The following is a 17,190-nucleotide window of genomic DNA, read 5'->3' on the forward strand; positions in this document are numbered from 1 at the left end:
GGGAAATAATACAACAAGGAACTACTGCAGCAAGGAAGTATTAGAACAAGGAATTAATAAAGCAGAGCACTGCAACAGCAAGGAATTAATAAATTTGGGAACTACAGCAGCAAGGAAATACAACAAGGAACTACTCCAACAGGGAAATAATACAACGAAGGAACTACTCCAACAGGGAAATAATACAAGGAACTACTCCAACAGGGAAATAATACAACAAGGAAATACTCCAACAGGGAAATAATACAACAAGGAAATAATGCAACAAGGAACTACTCCAACAGGGAAATAATACAACAAGGAAATACTCCAACAGGGAAATAATACAACAAGGAAATAATGCAACAATGAACTACTCCAACAGGGAAATAATACAACAAGGAACTACTCCAACAGGGAAATAATACAACAAGGAAATAATGCAACAAGGAACTACTCCAACAGGGAAATAATACAACAAGAAACTACTCCAACAGGGAAATAATACTACAAGAAACTACTCCAACAGGGAAATAATACTACAAGAAACTACTCCAACAGGAAAATAATACTACAAGAAACTACTCCAACAGGGAAATAATACTACAAGAAACTACTCCAACAGGGAAATAATACTACAAGAAACTACTCCAACAGGGAAATAATACTACAAGAAACTACTCCAACAGGGAAATAATACTACAAGAAACTACTCCAACAGGGGAAATACTACATCAAGGAACTACTAGAACAAGGAATTGCAACAAGGAACTCGTATTGTAAAGGAGTACTATAGCAAGGAAAATACTACAATGAGGAACTACTGGCAGATAGACAACATGGAACCACAACATGGAAGATCAACAACAAGCAACTACTTCAGCAAGGAACTACAACATGAAAGATAAAAATCAAGGAATTACAACAACAAGGAACTACAATAAATATCTACAATTAATCAACTACTACGAACATGAAATACAACAACAACACCTACTACAACAACTACAACTACATCACCCACTACCCAACACGTGAGGCTACAGGAGCTCCACCAACCAGCCAGTTGGCTCGCTAGAATGGTGTGTTTTCCACACATTATCTCAGGTAAGCTAATGATTGGTGCAGCTCTGCTAGCGCCAGGGGATCGATCCCTGGTTCCCCCCCCCTCAGACATACTACTAGCTAGCACGGTCGCCGGAGCTAGCTAGCTAGCTAGCTGGTAATGGAGGGCCATTTGTGGCTTTTTAAGTTTTAAGGCTGTGCTGTTTTTAGTAGATGAGCTAGTTCATAGCTGTGATATTTTGATTGAATTGAGGTATTGAAATTCATTGTGAATCTCTATCTGTCTGTCTCTGTCACACACACACACACACACACACACACACACACACACACACACACACACACACACACACACACACACACACACACGTGCACACGCACACACACACACACACACACACACACACACACACACACACACACACACACACACACACACACACACACACGCACACACACACACACACACACACACACACACACACACACACACACACACACACACACACACACACACACACACACACACACACACACACACACACATTGCCAATTTTTGAAGCAGTTACTCCCCGGCTCTCGGCTGGAAAAACTCCATCTCACGCCCCCCTCCCCCCTTCCACGCGGCAAATCCCCGGGGCTCTGGGGGGCCGGACCGGGCCTGGGGTGGGGAGGATTCGAACCAGAAGGCCGGCGGCCATGTCGCCATACCCCCCGGACATCACAACCATCTCCCCCCCGGTAAAGGTGAAACAAAATGGCGGCGGCTCAGCCTACCTGTCCCCTACCCGATATCCTGAGATGTAGGGGGGGGGATGATATCTCACAGGGGTAGGTTCGAATCCTCGTCACGGCCCTTGTTGGATTTGTTCATCCTGAGATGTGTGTATTGGGGAGATGAATGATGCCCCCCGAGGAAGATGCTCAGGGGCATCACTGAGGCTGGGGAGATGATCACCCTTGTCGTTCATTTGGGGCATCCGGAGGTGGGTGTATGGGGGGGGGTGTATGGGGGGTATGATGTATACATATACATCAAGGTATATACATCGCCGTGTATGACACGCATGTATGAAGTTATGGAGCCATGACGTGGCTTGTGGTGTGTGTGTGTGTGTGTGTGTGTGTGTGTGTGTGTGTGTGTGTGTGTGTGTGTGTGTGTGTGTGTGTGTGTAAGAGCGTGGTGGGCGTGGTGCCAGGGGTGGGCGTGGTGCCAGGGGTGGGCGTGGTGCCAGGGGTGGGGCGTGGTGCCAGGGGTGGGCGTGGTGCCAGGGGTGGGCGTGGTGCCAGGGGTGGGCGTGGTGCCAGGGCTGGGCGTGGTGCCAGGGGTGGGCGTGGTGCCAGGGGTGGGCGTGGTGCCAGGGTTGGCGTGGAGCCAGGGATGGGCGTGGTGCCAGGGGTGGGCGTGGTGCCTGGGTTGGCGTGGTGCCAGGGGTGGGGCGTGGTGCCAGGGGTGGGGCGTGGTGCCAGGGGTGGGGCGTGGTGCCAGGGGTGGGCGTGGTGCCAGGGTGGGGCGTGGTGCCAGGGGTGGGGCGTGGTGCCAGGGGTGGGGCGTGGTGCCAGGGGTGGGGCGTGGTGCCAGGGGTGGGCGTGGTGCCAGGGTGGGGCGTGGTGCCAGGGGTGGGGCGTGGTGCCAGGGGTGGGGCGTGGTGCCAGGGGTGGGGCGTGGTGCTAGGGTGGGCGTGGTGCCAGGGGTGGGGCGTGGTGCCAGGGGTGGGGCGTGGTGCCAGGGGTGGGGCGTGGTGCCAGGGGTGGGCGTGGTGCCAGGGGTGGGCGTGGTGCCAGGGGTGGGGCGTGGTGCCAGGGGTGGGGCGTGGTGCCAGGGGTGGGGCGTGGTGCCAGGGGTGGGGCGTGGTGCCAGGGGTGGGGCGTGGTGCCAGGGGTGGGCAGGCACTGGCCTGGCACTCACTAGCATGGCGGCGCGCCTCCCTACCACGGAGCCCACGATCAATACCCCTAACCCACCTCTCCCCCCCCATCCCCCATCCCCCCCCTTCTTCGAAGCTCATTACCCCCCCCTTCCTCTCCCGCCCCCCCATCACCCCCCATCTGGGCGCCCCCTCCCCCTGATGACTCTACTTGACCCCTTCCAATCTTGCTATCTTCCTTCATATATAAATTTGCATAAATGTTTATACTTGTTTAGATATCACGCTATGTCCTACTCTCTCTCACACACACATAGGCGTGTGTGTGTGTGGGGGGGGGGGCATTCGCGGCCCTAGCTAGGAGACCATCCCTGGTGAACAGGAACACAGGGACACAGGGAAGCTGTCACGGACACAGGGAAGCTGACACGGACACAGGGAAGCTGTCACGGACACAGGGAAGCTGACACGGACACAGGGAAGCTGTCACGGACACAGGGAAGCTGTCACGGACACAGGGAAGCTGTCACGGACACAGGGAAGCTGTCACGGACACAGGGAAGCTGTCACGGACACAGGGAAGCAGTCAAGGACACAGGGAAGAGTTGTTGCTACATCTCAGATCAGGAACACAGCCAGACGACATGACTGGAGGCCCGACCAGGAGACCTCACAAGATTAATAGAACCAAATATTGAGGGTTCTAGTCTATCTAAGGCAGCGGCAGGTACAAGAAGACCTCGGGGATGACCATCTTAAGAGAGAGAGGAGACGCAACGAGGTCATTCGTGAGGTAGCAAATAATGCCGAGACCCAACTCAAGAACATATTTACAGAAAATGACAAGGAAGTGTGTGAGGAGCTCAAATATCCTGAGAAATCTACACAATAGAGGTGAGGTATGCCGCTAGACTAGTGCAACAGCAGAGAGGGACGAGTTATAAGGAAGGGTTAAAGAACTAATCTCACGTCACAGGAAGAGAGAAGACTTAGGGGAGACATGATTGCAACATAAAAAATTGACTGGACTGATAAGGACAGATTATTAGGAATGTGAGGTACACAAACAAGGGGACACAGGTGGGAATTATATACCCGTATATCTTCTTCTTGAGATGATTTCGGGGCTTTTAGTGTCCCCGCGGCCCGGTCCTCGACCAGGCCTCCACCCACAGGAAGCAGCCCGTGACAGCTGACTAACACCCAGGTATCTATTTTACTGCTAGGTAACAGGGGCATAGGGTGAAAGAAACTCTGCCCATTGTTTCTCTCCGGCGCCTGGGATCGAACCCGGGACCACAGGATCACAAGTCCAGCGTGCTGTCCGCTCGGCCGACCGGCTCCCTACAGCTAAGCTATATAAGTTACAGACACATTATAAAACGATAATTCAGTAGAATAGCAACTAAATGGCATACTCTAAAATGTTAATGTGTGTATTTACTATTTGTATTTATTATTTGTGTCTGCAGAAACGCGCTATTAGCTCCTGGACCCCGCCTTTCTAACTAAACTATGTATCCTCTATTATGTCTACTATATTTCCCCTCTAACACACACACACATCCAAGGCGGGACCAAAGAGCCAGAGCTCAACCCCCTCAAGCACAATTCGGTGAGTACATCCCCAGGAAGAAGCCTGTAGCAGCTGTCTAACTCCCAGGTACCTATTTACTGCTAGTTGAACAGGTACATCAGAGCGAAAGAAACTCTGTCCGTTAGTTTCCGCCTCGGCCGGGAATCGAACCCGGGGTATTAGGACTACGGCCCCCAGGTCGCTATCCACTGAGCCGCGAGGCCCCCCCCCCCCACACACACATGTGTGTATTTACCTACTTGTACTCACTTAGCTGTGCTTGCGGGGGTTGAGGTCTGGCTCTTTGGTCCCGCCTCTCAACTGGTGTGTGTGTGTGTGTGTGTGTGTGTGTGTGTGTGTGTGTGTGTGTGTGTGTGTGCGTGCGTGCGTGTGTGTGTGCGTGCGTGTGTGTGTGTGTGTGTGTGTGTGTGTGTGTGTGTGTGTGTGTGTGTGTGTGTGTGTGTGTGTGTGTGTATGTATGTGTGTGTACTCACCTCACCTATTTGTACTCACCTATTTGTGCTTGCGGGGGTTGAGCTTTGGCTCTTTGGTCCCGCCTCTCAACGTGTGTGTGTGTGTGTGTGTGTGTGTGTGTGTGTGTGTGTGTGTGTGTGTGTGTGTGTGTGTGTGTGTGTGTGTGTGTGTGTGTACACATTATTAGGAATACTAATTGCAGAGGATAATTAGTTTGGTTGAGGTCATATTGCTTGTTGAGATCTTATCTTAAGAGGAGCTTAGAAAGTCCTTATCTTACCTGAAGAGTTGCTTAGTAAGTCCTTATCTTATCTTAAGAGGAGCTTAGTAAGTCCTTATCTTATCTTAAGAGGAGCTTAGTAAGTCCTTATCTTAAGAGGAGCTTAGTAAGTCCTTATCTTATCTTAAGAGGAGCTTAATAAGTCCTTATCTTATCTTAAGAGGAGCTTAGTAAGTCCTTATCTTACCTTAAGAGCAGCTTAGTAAGTCCTTATCTTATCTGAAGAGTTGCTTAGTAAGTCCTTATCTTAAGAGGAGCTTAGTAAGTCCTTATCTTAAGAGGAGCTTAGTAAGTCCTTATCTTATCTTAAGAGGAGCTTAGTAAGCCCTTATCTTATCTTAAGAGCAGCTTAGTAAATCCTTATCTTAAGAGGAGCTTAGTAAGTCCTTATCTTATCTTAAGAGGAGCTTAGTAAGTCCTTATCTAATCTTAAGATTAGTTACGCTTGCAGCATTACGCCCGTCCTGCCCTACCCATGCTCCGTGCTGGGACAGGTAGGGCGAGGCGCCGCCATCTTGTCTCTCCGACGACCGGAAGAGCCTGACATCCGGGGGATGTGGTGGTGGTGACGTCACGACATGGCAGGCGAGCCGGATCCTGGCTTCCAGCCCCACCTGCTGACACCAGGACTGTGAACCTTGACTGTGAAGCTTGAGTGTGAACCTTGAGTGTGAACCTTGACTGTGGACCTTGACTGTGAACCTTGACTGTGAACCTTGACTGTGGACCTTGACTGTGAACCTTGACTGTGAACCTTGACTGTGGACCTTGACTGTGAAGCTTGACTGTGGACCTTGACTGTGAAGCTTGACTGTGAAGCTTGACTGTGAAGCTTGAGTGTGAACCTTGACTGTGAACCTTGACTGTGAACCGTGACTGTGAAGCTTGACTGTGAAGCTTGACTGTGGACCTTGACTGTGAAGCTTGACTGTGAACCTTGACTGTGAAGCTTGACTGTGAAGCTTGACTGTGGACCTTGACTGTGAAGCTTGACTGTGAAGCTTGACTGTGGACCTTGACTGTGAACCTTGACTGTGAAGCTTGACTGTGGACCTTGACTGTGAAGCTTGACTGTGAACCTGGACTGTGGACCTTGACTGTGAACCTTGACTGTGAACCTGGACTGTGAAGCTTGACTGTGAAGCTTGACTGTGAACTTTGACTGTGAAACTTGACTGTGAACCTTGACTGTGAAGCTTGACTGTGAACCTATACTGTGAACCTTGACTGTGAAGCTTGACTGTGAACCTGGACTGTGGACCTTGACTGTGAACCTTGACTGTGAACTTTGACTGTGAAATTTGACTGTGAACCTTGACTGTGAAGCTTGACTGTGAAGCTTGACTGTGGACCTTGACTGTGAAGCTTGACTGTAGACCTTAACTGTGAACCTTGACTGTGAAGCTTGACTGTGAAGCTTGACTGTGGACCTTGACTGTGAAGCTTGACTGTGAAGCTTGACTGTGGACCTTGACTGTGAAGCTTGACTGTGGACCTTGACTGTGAAGCTTGACTGTGGACCTTGACTGTGAAGCTTGACTGTGAAGCTTGACTGTGGACCTTGACTGTGAAGCTTGACTGTGAAGCTTGACTGTGGACCTTGACTGTGAACCCTGAGAGCTTGCCTTTGCCATAGCTCAAGGTAAGCCTTTCCCTATTAGTGTGTCCCCTGATGTCCCAGGCTGTCACGGGGCAGGCTGTCACGGGGCAGGCTGTCACGCGGCAGGCTGTCACGCGGCAGGCTGTCACGCGGCAGGCTGTCACGCGGCAGGCTGTCACCCGGCAGGCTGTCACCCGGCAGGCTATCACCCGGCAGGCTGTCACGCGGCAGGCTGTCACCCGACAGGCTGTCACGCGGCAGGCTGTCACCAGGCAGGCTGTCACGGGGCAGGCTGTCACGCGGCAGGATGTCACGGGGCAGGCTGTCACGGGGCAGGCTGTCACGCGGCAGGCTGTCACGCGGCAGGCTGTCACGCGGCAGGCTGTCACCCGGCAGGCTGTCACGCGGCAGGCTGTCACGCGGCAGGCTGTCACCCGGCAGGCTATCACCCGGCAGGCTGTCACGGGGCAGGCTGTCACGGGGCAGGCTGTCACGCGGCAGGCTGTCACCCGGCAGGCTGTCATCCGGCAGGCTATCACCCGGCAGGCTGTCACGCGGCAGGCTGTCACCCGACAGGCTGTCACGCGGCAGGCTGTCACCAGGCAGGCTGTCACGGGGCAGGCTGTCACGCGGCAGGATGTCACGGGGCAGGCTGTCACGGGGCAGGCTGTCACGCGGCAGGCTGTCACGCGGCAGGCTGTCACGCGGCAGGCTGTCACCCGGCAGGCTGTCACGCGGCAGGCTGTCACGCGGCAGGCTGTCACCCGACAGGCTGTCACGGGGCAGGCTGTCACGCGGCAGGCTATCACCCGGCAGGCTGTCACGGGGCAGGCTATCACCCGGCAGGCTGTCACGCGGCAGGCTGTCACGGGGCAGGCTATCACTCGGCAGGCTGTCACGCGGCAGGCTGTCACGCGGCAGGCTGTCACGGGGCAGGCTGTCACGCGGCAGGCTGTCACGCGGCAGGCTGTCACGCGGCAGGCTGTCACGCGGCAGGCTGTCATCCGGCAGGCTATCACCCGGCAGGCTGTCACGCGGCAGGCTGTCACGCGGCAGGCTGTCACGCGGCAGGCTGTCACGGGGCAGGCTGTCACCCGGCAGATTCAAGAGTCCCGGGTTCCGTCTTGAGAACTCTGCCTTCCACTACCTCCTCTCCAACCGGTCCTCCTCAGGCTCCCCAACGTCTAGAAACTATCGTACTTAAGTGCCCCCTTTATCCTAACCCACCAGAGGAGCCAAAACAGAAAACGGAGCAGTACGTCACTTTCGCCAGCCGCTTCCATTTTCTAGTAAGATAATTTTTGGCCTTAGGTGGAGTATCCGTCAAAATGTGACGTTCTATTAGGAGGAGAGGTTGCTTTCCCACACTTGCCCTTAATGATGACGGAACTTAATATTCGGCAAAATATCCAGGGGAATGATATCAATTGAATATCAGTAACGCCATCTGTCACCACTAGTTGTAGTGGTGACTACACTGCTTCTACCACATATGGTGTTTCTACCACATATACTGCTTCTACCACATATACTGCTTCTACCACAGATGCTGCTTCTACCACATATACTGCTTCTACCACAGATGCAGCTTCTACCACAGATGCTGCTTCTACCACATATAGTGCTTCTACCACATATACTGCTTCTACCACATATAGTGCTTCTACCACATATACTGTTTCTACCACATATAGTGTTTCTACCACATATACTGCTTCTACCACATATACTGCTTCTACCACATATGGTGTTTCTACCACATATACTGCTTCTACCACATATGGTGTTTCTACCACATATACTGCTTCTACCACATATACTGTTTCTACCAGATATGCTGCTTCTACCACATATACTGCTTCTACCACATATGCTACTTCTACCACAGATGCTGCTTCTACCACATATACTGCTTCTACCACATATATTGCTTCTACCACATATACTGCTTCTACCAGATATGCTGCTTCTACCACATATACTGCTTCTACCACATATGCTACTTCTACCACAGATGCTGCTTCTACCACATATACTGCTTCTACCACATATACTGCTTCTACCACATATACTGCTTCTACCACATATACTGCTTCTACCACATATACTGCTTCTACCACATATACTGCTTCTACCAGATATACTGCTTCTACCAGATATACTGTTTCTACCACAGATGCAGCTTCTACCACATATACTGCTTCTACCACATATACTGCTTCTACCACATATACTGTTTCTACCACAGATGCAGCTTCTACCACATATACTGCTTCTACCACAGATGCAGCTTCTACCACATATACTGCTTCTACCACATATACTGCTTCTACCACATATACTGCTTCTACCACATATACTGCTTCTACCACATATACTGCTTCTACCAGATATGCTGCTTCTACCACATATACTGCTTCTACCACATATACTGCTTCTACCACATATACTGCTTCTACCACATATACTGCTTCTACCAGATATGCTGCTTCTACCACATATACTGCTTCTACCACATATGCTACTTCTACCACAGATGCTGCTTCTACCACATATACTGCTTCTACCACATATACTGCTTCTACCACATATACTGCTTCTACCAGATATGCTGCTTCTACCACATATACTGCTTCTACCACATATGCTACTTCTACCACAGATGCTGCTTCTACCACATATACTGCTTCTACCACATATACTGCTTCTACCACATATACTGCTTCTACCACATATACTGCTTCTACCACATATACTGCTTCTACCAGATATACTGCTTCTACCAGATATACTGTTTCTACCACAGATGCAGCTTCTATCACATATACTGCTTCTACCACAGATGCAGCTTCTACCACATATACTGCTTCTACCACATATACTGCTTCTACCACATATACTGCTTCTACCACATATACTGCTTCTACCACATATACTGCTTCTACCACATATACTGCTTCTACCACAGATGCAGCTTCCACCACATATACTGCTTCTACCACATATACTGCTTCTACCACATATACTGCTTCTACCACAGATGCAGCTTCTACCACATATACTGCTTCTACCACATATACTGCTTCTACCACATATACTGCTTCTACCACATATTCTGCTTCTACCACAGATGCAGCTTCTACCACATATACTGCTTCTACCACATATACTGCTTCTACCACATATACTGCTTCTACCACATATACTGCTTCTACCACATATACTGCTTCTACCACATATACTGCTTCTACCAGATATACTGCTTCTACCACAGATGCTGCTTCTACCACATATACTGCTTCTACCACATATACTGCTTCTACCACAGATGCAGCTTCTACCACATATACTGCTTCTACCGCAGATGCTGCTTCTACCACAGATGCAGCTTCTACCACATCTTCTACCACATATACTGCTTCTACCGCAGATGCTGCTTCTACCACAGATGCTGCTTCTACCACATATACTGCTTCTACCACAGATGCAGCTTCTACCACATCTTCTACCACATATACTGCTTCTACCACATCTTCTACAACATATGCTGCTTCTACCACATATACCGCTTCTACCACAGATGCAGCTTCTACCACATCTTCTACCACATATGCTGCTTCTACCACATATACCGCTTCTACCACAGATGCAGCTTCTACCACATCTTCTACCACATATACCACTAATACTTGTGCTACTTCTTCGCCTGGCCCCTCTACCACTACTACCACAACTTCTATCAATACCTCCTCTCCATCACTACTACTGATATTCCTCATACTATTACTAACGCTAATATATTACTACTATTTACTCTATGTACTATTACTGCTACCAATACTACTACTACTTCTACTGACGCTTCTACTACTACTACTGCTACTGCTACTAATGATTCTATGACGGCTGCTGATTTTAATACTGATTTCTATTTTCAAAAATTGGAAGAGCTTTGGGTGATGGCTATGGATAAATGACTATGGGTAATCCTCTTTTTCCTGTTTTAAGTAATATATATATATATATATATATATATATATATATATATATATATATATATATATATATATATATATATATATATATATATATATATGTGTGTGTGTGTGTGTGTGTGTGTGTGTGTGTGTGTGTGTGTGTGTGTGTGTGTGTGTGTGTGTGTGTGTGTGTGTGTGTGTGTGACTATTTCATCTATGTTGATAATATGTGTGTTAATAACATGTGTTGTTTATGGCCCATAAATAAGAAACTGGTTACATTTTTACTGGAATAAAATAATCAAGTTCCATTCTATCAAGCTCACGATGGAAATTGAACAAAACAATTCTTTAAACAATTTTTAAATGTTTTAATGTGTATGAATTGAAAATAATCTCAAGTTTTCTGTATACATATATATATATATATATATATAAAGCACAAATGTTGATGCTCAAATACATAATTACTCCTCCCATTATAACACAGTAAACCAACCTGTACTTTCTTAAAGATTTTTGTAGTTTTGTAGACCATGTAATCCAGAATATATGAATGATGAAATAAGTGGTGAATATATATCATATAGACTCCACTTTTAAATACGCTGTCTTTTATTGACAAATATAGCCCCCTTTTAGTTTGAAACTGAGTTTGAAATAATTCTGCCATTACATGATAGCTTCAATGTTAGTCTTAAATAAAAAAAAAAACAATGTAATATCAATCTAGCATTCACGATTACTGATATTATAAACTTTCTGATTACAAATTCGCCAAATAATTGTAACGGTTGTGTTTACAAAATTTCAAGCCACATTTTTAATCAATTTAATGTTACTCAAACTGGCAAATCCTTTGAATAATGAATAAGAACACAAATATAGCAGAAGGACAAGTCAAAAGTCAAATACATTGTGTATTCACTTAAGGAGTTTTACTCCTTGAATTGATTGAATTAATTCATGTAAAATCGCTTAATTAAATCTGTTATTTAAAGAAATATTAACTAAATCTTCATGTATTAAAAGTATTGAATTAGAAAATATTCATTTAATGCTCTGTGAAAATATGAAACACTAGTTTACTGAGAATTATATAATTACTGAGAATTATATGTAATACTACATTACATATACTACTGTATATGTAATTACATATACTACTGTACATGTAATGTAGTATTTCCTTGTAAAATTGATATATAAATAATTTATATTTTTTTACCTAAAAGGAGTACCACCTCTGGTGCAATTGTAGGGACCCATAGCCTAGGAGAAGAAAATAAAGAGTACTCAGAGAAGACCTTGTGGATCATCATTGAACACTTTGATATTTTCTTCTCCTTTGGATATTATTAAATAAAGATAAAAAAAATCCAGGATTGTACAAATATGACAGCTTCATAATTGTTAAGTTTTCAGTAAGTGTAAAATAATGTAAATATGAGCACTGGAATGGGTGAAACTGTAGAAGTCTCAGTTCTTGTGTTCGTATGCTCTCCTATAGTGAAACTTTAGTCACTTATGTTCGTATGCTCTCCTATAGTATAACTTTAGTCACTTATGTTCGTATGCTCTCCTATAGTGAAACTTTAGTCACTTATGTTCGTATGCTCTCCTATAGTATAACTTTAGTCACTTATGTTCGTATGCTCTCCTATAGTATAACTTTAGCCACTTATGTTCGTATGCTCTCCTATAGTATAACTTTAGTCACTTATGTTCGTATGCTCTCCTATAGTATAACTTTAGTCACTCATGTTCGTATGCTCTCCTATAGTGAAACTTTAGTCACTTATGTTCGTATGCTCTCCTATAGTATAACTTTAGCCACTTATGTTCGTATGCTCTCCTATAGTGAAACTTTAGTCACTTATGTTCGTATGCTCTCCTATAGTATAACTTTAGCCACTTATGTTCGTATGCTCTCCTATAGTATAACTTTAGTCACTTATGTTCGTATGCTCTCCTATAGTATAACTTTAGTCACTCATGTTCGTATGCTCTCCTATAGTGTAACTTCAGTCACATATGTAGATGATACAATATATCTTGTTTCAGTGTAAAAATATTTTACATGTTAAAACCATGTTTAAAAAATTCGGAGATCTATGCTACCATCTGGGACTGGTGGCTAATGAAGACAAAAGCTTTGTCTTCTTGTCAAAGTTTTTGTTTTACAAAAAACTATATTCAAAACCTAGCTTTTGTAAAAGCCAGGTTTGAATATAGAGGAAAGCCTACTACACTAGAAATAAACGCGAAAAACAGTTCAAATATAAATATTTTGTCCTTATATATATAAGTATTGAATATTCTCTTGATGATTTAAGAGGCTGAGCTAAATCATCTGTTGAGTCAGTGTCTTAAGAGATTACAACCTTAGGAAGTAGGAGTAATGGGAGTTGCTTTATGGGAGTAAATGGGAGTAAAAATAGGAGTAGCTTTACTTAGCAAAATATACATTACCGGAACATGAAGCCTGCGGGAAGCCTACTGGCCCAAAAGGTTACTTTACAAATGTTCCTTTACTATATAAACACAAAATAGAACACGAAACAAAGGACATAAATTAGATATGTTTAGATTCAGGAAAGACCTGGGTAAATACTGGTTTAGAAATATGGTGGTTGACTTATGGACAAATTACCGGGTAACATAACCGACGTGGGATCACTCGATTGTTTCCAGCATAGGCTAGACATACATATTATATATATATATATATATATATATATATATATATATATATATATATATATATATATATATATATATATATATATATATATATATATATGGCTATAAACAGGAGCTGCCTTCTATGAACCAATAGGCCTTCTGCAGTTTTCATTATTCTTATGCAGATATCCAATTCCGTTTGTTCAATTTACATATCCCTTCCTTATGATAACTGTTTATATTTCATAATCTACTGACATGCAGAGTTTATATAATCATCCACACCATTGTCTGAAAGAGTTTACATACATCCACACATTTGTATGAAGAATTTATATACATCCACACCATTGTATTACCTCTATGGAAAACTCCTTGAAAATGTATTAGGCCCAAATATTCAGTATTTGTGCCTAATAATAATATTTGTGCTTCCATTATTTATTGAAATATCGACGAACAGAAAACATTAGAGTGGAAGAACTGTTGCAAAAACAATCAAGTCGTCATTTCAACTCACTTGCAGTTAGTGAAAAGGTTAAAAAGCTTTTCTTAATATGTTTGGAATGGTTTTTTTCTTCTTCAATAGTTTGGGATACAAGCTTAAAGAATGCAAACCCCAGTCCCATGAAAGTTAAGTTTCTACCAATATTAGTCATTAGTAAGTCAGGAAATGCTGTTTAAAATGAACCTCAAATTCACATAAGAGTTTCACTGCTTACAATTTAATTAAGCAACAAACTCTCTACCACATATAAACGATCACTAAAAATAAAAAATATATATAGTTTGCACGTGTACATAGATAAGTATATCGATAAATAGATAAATATATAATTTTTGTCGTGATTTACACACATATATATATATACATATACACATATATAAATTATAATAATGTAGTATAAAACAAAGGACAAAATAATAGAGAATTCCAAAATACACTTCAAATTCAAAATACAAAGTCAAATTTGCCTTCATTCATGAATTCATTCCCATATCTATCTATTTGACCCATCTATTCACTTATCCATCCGGAGGTAACTGAGTAACACTCATTTGTTTAGCGTCACAAAATCTACTGGCATGTTTATCCAGGTAATTTATACATTAGTTTATTTGTCTCCTCTTACCCGTACGAACGAAGACCAGCCCTGCGCCTCGAGGATATCTCTGAAGATAGATTCACGGCCCACACACACACACACACACACACACACACACACACACACACACACACACACACACACACACACACACACACACACACACACACTACAAAACTAGTAGTTTCAAAGCGTTATATGACAAATAGTGCTGCGTAGACGCGACACCACGAGCGTAGCTCTCATCCTGTAACTACACTCACGCAATTACACATACACACACACAAACACACACACACACACACACACACGCAAGCAAGAGGTCAGCGTGTACTCACTCTGGGTAGCCGTACCACTCAGCATGGTTGAATCTGGCGTTGGGAGAGAAAACAAAATGAAGTTAACTCAACATATTCACTTGTACTCACTCAACATATTCACGTGTACTCACACCAGCCCTCCGGCGAGTCAAGGACCCCCACCCCCACCCCACCCTCATATATCTATCAAAAAGCCTAACTTAACTGTCAGATTTTGACTCGAAAAATCTTCATTTACTTATAAACCTGTACTATAAATTGTTCCAAAAATCGTCATGAACACCTAATCAAATCTTACTTAGGCCTAGCATTACATATAAAAAAGAACATATATGAAATAATATAATATATATAATATATATAATATAATATAATATATATATATAATATATAATATATATAATATATGAAAATGTCATTACACAAAAAAGTTACAATGTTGATTACATGCAGGGTACAAGGCTGCTTGTTACAAGTTGTATAGCTCCTCCAGCTCCTCAGATGGCGGGCAGGAACCATGGATGAACCATGGATGTAGTGATCATTTCCTCTCTGGATTGCCAAACTAAGGCGCTGAAAAAGAAAACTGGCAGCACTAGGGTCTCTAGTTTTATTTATATATATATATATATAATTAATTAAATCATATTTCAGAAAATTCCGCTTTATATTTCATGGTCAGGAACCAGTTGCATGAGTCAAATAGCGACTCATTTAAGTGAATAACATAAGTATATAAGACGTGAGTAAATTCCACAGGGCCTATTGACTCACACGCGGCAGCTCCTGTTAATATCCACCCAAATGTTAACCTACATCTTAACATGTAGGTTAACACAAAGAAATGAATACGTGAGGAACAATGTGACAGTGTCAGACCACGAGGGAAGGGTTAAGACTGGAATTTCCTTAAGCACTTTCGTATTTAATAATACGTCTTCAGAAGGATGGATTTACAGTTCACTGGTGTGGATATATAGGCATGAAATAGGTGAGGTACAATGTCTTTAATGAGATAATGGGATATTAATAAGCTATTTGAGAGATAAATGTGCATCAATGAACCTACTCAAATCGCCCTTTAAACTGATCAATCGAAAATGGATCTAAATTATACAAATCACTGATAATGTTCAAATTACATGATTTTGTAATTTGTATTAAAGCAGATTAAATAATGTTCCTATTGAAAATACTTTAACAATTCGTTATTGAAGAAGGCATCTCCCAATCAGTTTGATGAGAACTTTCTGACAAATGAACAAAGACAAAGACAGAAGGCCGTCTGGTGATTTGTCCCCCGTACAACACCGAGGACAACACCGGGGGACAACACCGGGGGACCAACACCGGGGGACAACACCGAGGACAACACCGGGGCCCAACACCGGGGGACCAACCCCAGGACCAACACCGGGGGACCAACCCCAGGACCAACACCGGGGGCCCAACCCCAGGACCAACACCGGGGGCCCAACACCGGGACACCCCAGCACCATAAACACTGGGCGTCCATCACAGACCAGCGCCCCCGTATACCGTTATCGGTGGCCGGAGTAATTACTCCCCCTCTGAGTAATTGTCAATGGTCTTGACGACACGTTGGAGGGACAGGAGGGAGGTCGAGGGCGAGGTAGTGGAGGAGGAGGAGGAGGAGGCTGAGGACCAGGTTGAGGACAAGGTGGAGGATGAGTAGGAACTATGACTCGAGTTGAGGTTAATCTGTTTGAAAGCAGAAGACAACTCGCAGCGGACGCCCCCCTACACCTGGGGCACCTTTAAACCCCACCTGGGCACCTTTGGACCCCACCTGGGCACCTTTGGACCCTATCTGGGGCACCTTTGGACTCCAACTGGGCACCTTTGGACCCCCTCCGGGGCACCTTTGGACCCCCACCTGGGCACATTTGAACCCCTCCTGGGCACCTTTGGACCCCACCTGGGCACCTATGAACCCCATGTGGGCACCTCTGGACAACACCTGGGCTCCTTAGAACCCCACCTGGACACCATTACATACCCAGCGGCTGTATCTCGCCCTGTATTGTTGGTAAACTTGAAAATCTGTACCTGAAATGCACGTTCAAAACGAATCCAACAAATTAATGCAATGCACAAACATTTTGCAAGCCATAAAATAAAATAGAAATAAAAATGTAAAGAAACTCCGAAAAAAGATCTCCGCTTCAAACATCTCTCACATGTAAACTGGAAAAAAAAAGAGAGACGCAGTTGGGCCTCAAAATATCAGTCTTTCCAA

At 44.7% G+C, this 17,190-nt stretch overlaps 1 long non-coding RNA gene across 1 annotated transcript in view; it reads right to left on the reverse strand.

The window, feature by feature from the left end:
* LOC138354281 (uncharacterized) overlaps window positions 1-17,190 on the reverse strand; it is a 957,217-nt gene that overhangs the window by 167,512 nt on the left and 772,515 nt on the right. Inside the window, exon 6 of the long non-coding RNA XR_011223529.1 lies at window positions 14,949-14,981. This is a non-coding gene — a long non-coding RNA (uncharacterized lncRNA). The remainder of the gene's footprint in view (window positions 1-14,948; window positions 14,982-17,190) is intronic.

Source organism: Procambarus clarkii, chromosome 62 (genome assembly GCF_040958095.1).
Source record: "Procambarus clarkii isolate CNS0578487 chromosome 62, FALCON_Pclarkii_2.0, whole genome shotgun sequence".
In the NCBI taxonomy this organism is placed as follows: Eukaryota; Metazoa; Arthropoda; class Malacostraca; order Decapoda; family Cambaridae; genus Procambarus; species Procambarus clarkii.